The sequence below is a fragment of the Neofelis nebulosa genome, chromosome 9, assembly GCF_028018385.1.
Source record: "Neofelis nebulosa isolate mNeoNeb1 chromosome 9, mNeoNeb1.pri, whole genome shotgun sequence".
Taxonomy (NCBI): Eukaryota; Metazoa; Chordata; class Mammalia; order Carnivora; family Felidae; genus Neofelis; species Neofelis nebulosa.
In genome coordinates, this window is record NC_080790.1 from 64409315 (window position 1) to 64417771 (window position 8457).

The following is an 8457-nucleotide window of genomic DNA, read 5'->3' on the forward strand; positions in this document are numbered from 1 at the left end:
CCTAAATCTAAATGCAGGAACTAAAACTATAAAACTTTTGGGAGAAAACCTAAGAGAAATTCCTTATGATTTTGGATTCTGTAAATCTTTGTGATCTTTGAGTTTGTATAATTAGAATGTACCCAAAAAGCTGAAAGCCTAAAAAAGAACTTGATAAATTAACTTCATCAAAATTAAAAAATTTGCTCTTCAAAAAGCCCTGTTAAAATATCAAGTTTTGGTAGGTATGTGGAGTAACAGGAATTCTCTTTCTTTGCTGGTGGGGATCTAAAGTGGTACAGCCACTTCAGAAAACAGTTTGTCAGTTTCTTGTAATATTAAATGTATAATTAGCATATGACCCAGCATGCACGTTCCTGGTTATTTACCTAAGAGGAATGTCAACCTATATCTACACAAAGACTTTTATGTAGATGCTTACAGAGCTTCTTATGTAATAGCCAAAAACTGAAAACAGCTCAAATTCACATCAAGTAGATTGTGGAATATAATATATCTTCTACACATTGGAATATCACTCAGCAATAAAGAAGAACAAATGACTGATATATGCAACAACCTGGCTGGATCTCAAAAGCATGATGCTATGTAAAGAAAAAAAGACACAGAAGAGTACATACTGTATAATTCCACTGAAATGCCCAGGGATTAGTTTGAAGGGGTGGATTGATTGCAAAGGGGCTAGTGGAATTTTTGGAATGATGGAAATGCTTAATTTCTTGATTGTAGTAGTGATTACATGAGTATACATTTGTCACAACTCATCTAATTGTACATGTAAGATTTATGAATTTTATTATATGTAAATTTTGCCTCAATAAAACTGACTTACAAGAAAACAATGGCTGAGGAGAAAGATGAGAAGAACCTGAGTCCTTGAGACCTTCCTTGAATCACTCATTCAACTAACCTTGAAGCCACCATACTTTCCATATTCCTCAATAAAGTGTTTAAGTGTCCATATTTCTGAAGCTTCTTAGCATTGGTTTTTATGTTTCTTGCAGCCAAAATCTTCCTAACAGATGAAATAGTTTCAAGTGACAATATATTTAAAATGTTGATAAATTTGTGGTTAAAAAAAATAGGAACAGAAGTGCAGGTAAGCCTGTATTGAGAATATGTGGGGTTTTCTTAAGTGTTGGGTTTTAATGCAGAATTTTATGATTCAGAGCATATTGCTGTGTGTATGTTTCAAGATGAAAACTGACAGAATATAGAAATACAAATTTTGGAACTAGTGAAAGAGCGTCTTCTGAATGAACATGATGAGAAACAAGAAAGAAAAGAGAATCTAGACATGAAGCACAAAGTATGAGTCATCAGAAGAAGAAAAAATAGGGAAAACAAGGTTTTCAAACAAGACTATTTTGATAGATCTTACAGACTATGAGTGATTCATCACACACACACGTGCACGCGTACTCTCTCTCTCTCTCGCTCTCTCTCTCTCTCTCACACACACACACACACACACACACACAAAAGGACTTTCTTGGCAGTGTGCCAACATTGTAGGTACTGCTTGGGTTCTGTTTTTCAAAGAACCAGGTGCTGTGAAATGCTTGTACTGGTTCATAGAACAAAGAAAAACCTAGCCATTCAGTGAGCATACTTTACAAGGCCAAGATCATTTCATATCAATTAAAGTGTTAAAGATGTTGCATAGACAAAACATTTAGAAAAATCCAATCTTTGTTATTTAATGTGAGAAAAGGAGATCACTTCACTGGAAACATTTTGCCTGCCAAAGAAGAGCTAGTTTTTGTTTTGCAAAAATCAGGAGGCCATTTGCACTCATAAACGCAAAATCCCTGGAGAGCTAAGCAGTTACTGACATAGAAATTTTGAAAATGATAGTATTCAGATAAATGGAATCTCAAAGCTCTCAGATATACAATCAGACCAAATATCTATGTCCTTTGTATTCTTTATATATAAGACCATTACAAAGCATGAATGTATTGTCCCCAAAACATAATTCTTGATTGTCCATATAAATGAAAGACAAGGATAGAAAAAATTAATTTAAAATGTCATCTGTTGGTATGTCAACAGGCTTCATAAAATTGTGTCCAGAGATATTAATTAGCAGAGCCCTACTGCCAAACAATTGGAAGTAAATATGTATCAAATTATCTCCCAAACAATTGAATATGGTAGAACCTAGTATGGCTAGCCAAAATGACATTAGTCCTACCCTGTCCATTCGTCTAATGCAAGCATCATAAAAGGTTAATTAATCATAAGACTATATCCACACTTCACATCCTCTTTCTTTCCAACTAACATGCCTGCAATAATCAAAAACATGAGCTGGAAAAGGAGGAAGGGCAACTGGCTGACTGGTTTTCAAGAAAAAGCTGTGCTTTCAGTAAGAATAGAGTTGATGATGTATTCAATGGAGAGATGAGGACAGTTTTCCCACGTGTGATGTAAGCCATGCTCTTAGGCTTGCCTTTCACACACTTGCAGCACTGCCGTCTTTCAGTTTTTATTCTTAAACCCTATAGGCTTTGAACTCAGGTTGACTTTAAGCACAATTCAAGCACAATTAAAAACTCAGGACCTCAGTTTAATGAGCCATGTTTCAAGTGCTCAATGGCCACAGGTAGCAGCTAGTGGCTACCCTACTGGACAGAACAAGTTACAGAATATTTCCACTGTCATTGAAAGTTTGGCGGGGTGAACCTGAGTGGACCTGAGTGGCTCAGTTGGTTAAACATCTGACTTTGGCTCAAGTCATGATCTCAAGGTTAGCGAATTCAAAGTTCAAGCCCTGCATTGAGCTCTATGCTGACAGCTCAGAACCTGGAGCCTGCCTCAGATTCTGTATCTCCCTCTCTCTCTGCCCCTTGCCCACTTGTTCTCTCTCTCTCTCTCAGTCTCTTTCAAAAATAAACATCAAAAAAAAAAAATTAAAAAAAAAAAAAGAAAGTTCTGCTGGACAGCACTGCTATAGACAATGGAGAATCCTTGGCAACTCAAGCTGTGGTAGTGTCCCCTCCCTAGGAGAGAAAATAAAACAAACTTCAATGCAACCTGGCTATATGCATACGTGATAACATCCCCACGACCTTGTAACATGAGACCACTTAATCAGACTGCATGCTTGTGTGTTTCCATATATGGGAGACAAAGAAATAGAAAATATATAAAAAACTACACCATGTGGTGATTGGGGCTCAGTTCTTCCGGTACAGAATCCAACTGAGCCATGCCGGCATGAATAAAGTTGCTTCCTGGAAAGAAAAGCCTCATTGTTACGACTCTCCATGCAAGAATCCTGCACAAAGCAGGAGGCTAACCCTAAACGCTTATTATGTTAGTCTGCCCAGAGTAGACAAGTGTGTCTGGAAAAGGTCTGTTCCTCAGCCCATACTATATTCTTTTGATTATAGTAATTTTATAATAGATTTAGTTCATTTCGTACATTGTCTTAGATATTTTGACACATTTCACATATATTTTCACATATATATGTATATAAAGTTTGTATTAATTTTATTGGCATGAACATAGAAAGGATAGGGAGGATAGACACTATCCTGATACTGAGAGCTTTGCGTTATATCCAGATGTGAAATTGAAATGGTAGGAGTAGATTAATATTTTATTTTAGACTTATGACATGTTTTACCTACTGTAACAAAGAAAAATCTATGCATGTTATCTCTATAAGATGAAATTAATGATATACTGACTCCCCTATCACATTTGTTTTTTTAAAAAATTTCTAAGGGAAGATAATTAGGTACCCAGTAGATAATAGGCACTTCATATTTTAAAGGGATATAAATTCTCATTTTGAATATGAAGGGTCCAAAATAATATTATTATATCAAATATACTCCCTTTTCTTGATGGAAAATGAAATGTAATCTTACTTATACTCTACTTTTTGTTTATGATCTATATTAGGTGAGGAAAAAAATCATAACTGGAACCACTTCAGGAGGCAATTGGAATATATTAATGATATGTCATGTGAGTCTCACTTCTGGAAAAGACCATGCTTTATTTAGCTGTCTCTGGCACATAGGAGAAAAAGTCAAGGATGTTTAAGAGGATATTCTTCTAATGAAGTCATTCTAATGGATAACAGCCATAACTACTGTTGGAAGTTCTTCTTTCCAAGATTATCCTCCAATGATTCAGTTCAAAAGAACAGATGTATTTTTAGGATAGTGTTTCTTATGCAGTAATCTCATTTTACACCTGAGTGTTATCCATACCTTAGTGTTTCATATTTTCACACATATGTGGTTGGGTTTCATCTGATGCTACTTGAATGCACTTATAAAAATGGAGGAATTCTAGTACTCTTTTATACCTCATGGAGCTTTCTCTCTTCTCTTCTGCCGAATTATGGAGAAGAAGCCTACAAAAATCCCATTCCCTAGAAGTGAAGTTAGTAATGCTGAATTGATTTGATAGGGGTGATGAACATTCAAATCCCAATATATTGGAGTGAATCAACAGTGTGACGTACTCATGACACTGCTCGTTCATTTCACAAGGGTATTTGATCAACTATGAAATGCAAATGTTACTAGCATCATGAAATCTTCCTCTGAAGCTATCTGGACAATCTATTACAGGATATTTCATGCTATATGGATACTCTTGAGTTTTTTGATACACATAATAATTTCCTGGGATTCAGTTCCTACTCATAACAAAAATAAACGGGTAAATAGCAGACGAGAGAGTATATGGAGACCATAGTCTGGTGAAGAAATCATTGGAAGCTTCTGGGCAAGACAATAACAAAAGCAGACTTTTATCTCTCTGCTCTCAAATTCTGATTGCAATGCCTAACATAATATTTTTAAAGGGGAAAGAGGAAAAAACAATTCCACATTAGCACCAGAAAGTAAAAATGAATACCGGCCATATGCAAGGAACTTGGAGGCATTTCTGTTAAAAGTTATACAGGTAGAGGGGCACGTGGGTGCTCAGTCAGTTAAGTGTCTTACTCTTGATTTGGTTCAGGTCATGATGTCACAGTTCATGAGATCCAGCCCTGTGTCGGGCTCTGTGCTGACAGTGTGGAGCCTGCTTAGGATTCTCTCTCTCCCTCTCTCTCTGCCCCTCCCCCATTTTTGCTAACTCGCTTTCTCTGTCTCTCACTAAATAAATAGACATTTTTAAACAAGTTATGTAGGTGGAATTATATTGAAGGACAGCATGGAGTATCAATGTCAAACATCCTCTGTTAAAGGAACCATGTACCAAAATGCGATAGACAAAACGCTGACCAATTAATACTACCAGCTTCTGTAATGTGAAGGTATTAGGGTTAAGAGTGAAATCCATGCATTGAATCATCAGGAGCACAACCTCTCCTATGTGGACCATAACATTTTGGCCATATCACTGGTACTGCAAGGCCTCATGAGCAGTGAGCTGGCAACATTGCAGCTTGCTCCCCACACCCAAGGAGAGTCACCAAACATTTATAATAGTGCTTGGAGTATAACTGCTTGGTCAATATTTTGAATGAATAAATGAAGTTTATATATGTATATAAACTTCATTTATATATATAAACTTTGCTGTATCTATATATACAGCAAGGTTTATATATATATATATATATATATATATAAACAGCAAACCTGCAACCTGTTGTCAGCTTTCCTTTAGCACTGACCTGGGGAATAAAAAACAAAGATGAGAGATGGTGTTCATGCTCTAAGACGAAGACAAATTCACAGAACAAAACAGAGGGTGAAATGAAATGCGCAGAAACCCCCATGGAGAAACCAGAAACAGCAATGCAGATTCATTCACTTACTCGAATATTACTTCAGCTTGGCTCTGGAGACAGATTGTACCAAAAGACAGAGTCATTGCCTTCTTAAAAGTCATAGACAGGGAGCCTGGGTGGCTCAGTCGGTTAAGCATCCAACCTCAGCTCAGCTCATGATCTCACGGCTCATGTGTTCGAGCCACATGTCAGGCTCTGTCCTGACAGCTCAGAGCCTGGAGCCCGGATTCTGCATCCTCCTCTTTTTCTGCCCCTCCCCTGCTTGTGCTCTCTCTCTCTCTCTCTCTCTCTCTGTCTCTCAAAAATAAATAAACATTAAAAACAATTTTTAAAACGTCATACCCCTTTGGAGGGGACAGGAATTAAATAATCGCTGAGAAAACGTATAGGATTCTGTTAGAAGCTGTAACAGGAGGAGCTCATTCCAACTGGCAGACAGGGTCATGGAAAACCTCTGAGAGAATGACACTTAAAATAAGACCTGAGTGGGGTGCCTGGGTGGCTCAGTTGCTTAAGCGTCCGACTCTTGATTTTGGCTCATGGTTTGTGATATCCAGCCTCACATCGAGTTCTGGGTTGACAGCACAGAGCCTGCTTAGGATTCTCTTTCTCCTCTCTCTCTCTGCCCCTCCCCTGCTCACTCTCTCTCACTCTCTCTAGCTCTCTCTCTCTCTCTCTCTCTCTCAAAATAAATAAATAAACTAAAAAAAAGAGAGAGACTTGAGGGGTGAAGGTCATTAGGAGTCAGAAAAGGGAAGGAAGAACACTTTGTGGAGAAAAGGATATCTGCAAAGTCCTGAGGTAGGAAGGAACTTGGTGTTTTTAAGGCCCCGAAAGGACACCTGTGAGAGATGATAGCAAAGGATGATCCTGGAGATTAAATAATGCTACAATTGGTGAGTCTAAAGGTTTGTCTTTTTCCTAAGTGAAATGAGGAGCTATTGAAGAATTTAAACAAGGGAATGACATGATCCTGTCTACATGTTAAGATCACAGTAGCTACCGAGCAATTATTCTCTAAATGATCCATAGTGATAGATAGCAAGTGATTATTAAAATTTGTAAACACTTACCTGGAATCCTCAGAAGTTATTTGGGAAACAACTACGTTATCTGCACTCAGAGCTTGAATCACTTTATTTCTAGGATAGAGGAAAGAATTTTTCGAGAAACCTTGAGATTTGTGAAGACATCAGAGTCACACTGTTATATTGTAACTTTTTCTGTTTATCACTAGAGCCATACAGGAAAGATTCTAGTAGGAAATCATATCAGTTTAACAGAAACTATATCCATTTCTATTTGTCCATAAAACAAGATGAGAAAAGCATAGATAGCCCTCTGTAGATGACCAAATTGAGAAAAAATACTGTACTTAAGGAAAGATCCTACAATTTAGACTCCATTCCTTCTTTGAAAAATCAAAACTACCTTCTTTTGAAAATAAAATTATTACAGGAGCGCCTGAGTGGCTCAGTCAATTAAGCATCCAACTTTGGCTCAGGTCATGATCTCCCGGTTCATGGGTGCAAGCCCCCCATCAGGCTATGTGCTGATATCTCAGAGCCTGGAGCCTGCTTTGGATTCTGTGACTCCCTCTGTCTGTTCTTCCCCTGCTCACACTCTTTCTCTCTCTTTCAAAAATAAATAAACACTAAAAATGTTTTTTAAATAAAATTACTACAATAAACAGAAAACCATTCTAATTTTTTTATTCATAAATACAATACAATCAAAGAAGAGATTTTACCTACGGAACTAAAGATAATATGTAATAATAATGTAGAAGATAAACATAAAATTTCTTTCAATTTCAAAAGAAATGATAGATAATAAACTTCAATGATGAGGGAAAACATTCAAAATTTATCCGAGCAAAAATCTACTTACTTGCAAAATGAGATCCGCCTCAAAGATTTTTCTCTGTGACACTAAGTGAAAGAAGGAAAGAGTGTCAACCACAGAGTTGTAAATAAAATGACTGTGACTTCAGAATGCTAAAACAGTCAAGTTATCCTTATGCGTGAAGGCAAAAATAGCGATATTTTCAAATATGCAGAAGTCAGAACATACACCAGAAAAACTTGCTAAGTAAAGTAACTAAAAACCTGGGGGGAGGGGGGATACTAAAAATGAGGCAAAAGTAAAAACAGAGTTTCTATCTATTCATAACCACACCACATCCTATGAAAGGGAATTTTGTTTGCTGAACACCTAAAAGGGAAAATCGCTCTGTAGAATTGGGAAATAATGCGGAACTCTTAGGGTTTTCCAGAAGTAAAGAAAAGGAAACAAGACAAAGGTGGAAGAGAGGTCATCCAGAGACATAGCATGAAACTGGAGGCTGGGTGGGGTAAAAGGTCATTGTTGAGACCTTGGTTGTAGGATAGACAAAGGACTAATCAAGACTGATGTCTACTGTTCCACTCAAAGTTGTTTGGGTTGCTATGATCTTAACTCCTCTCCAACGTTCCTTCCATTTTTTTTTAATGTGTATGAATGAGTGTATAAATTAAAGAGTCCATGTTCCATATCTGAGCAGGTGTGACTCAAATTAGAGATGGCACATGAAGAAACAACAGTCCGACGTAGCCATGAGAATATAACATAAAGTGCTTTTATGGAGAAAACCTATTCAAATTTTAGGAAAGGGACTTGTGTTCATTTTTTCTAGATCTTGAGAAATT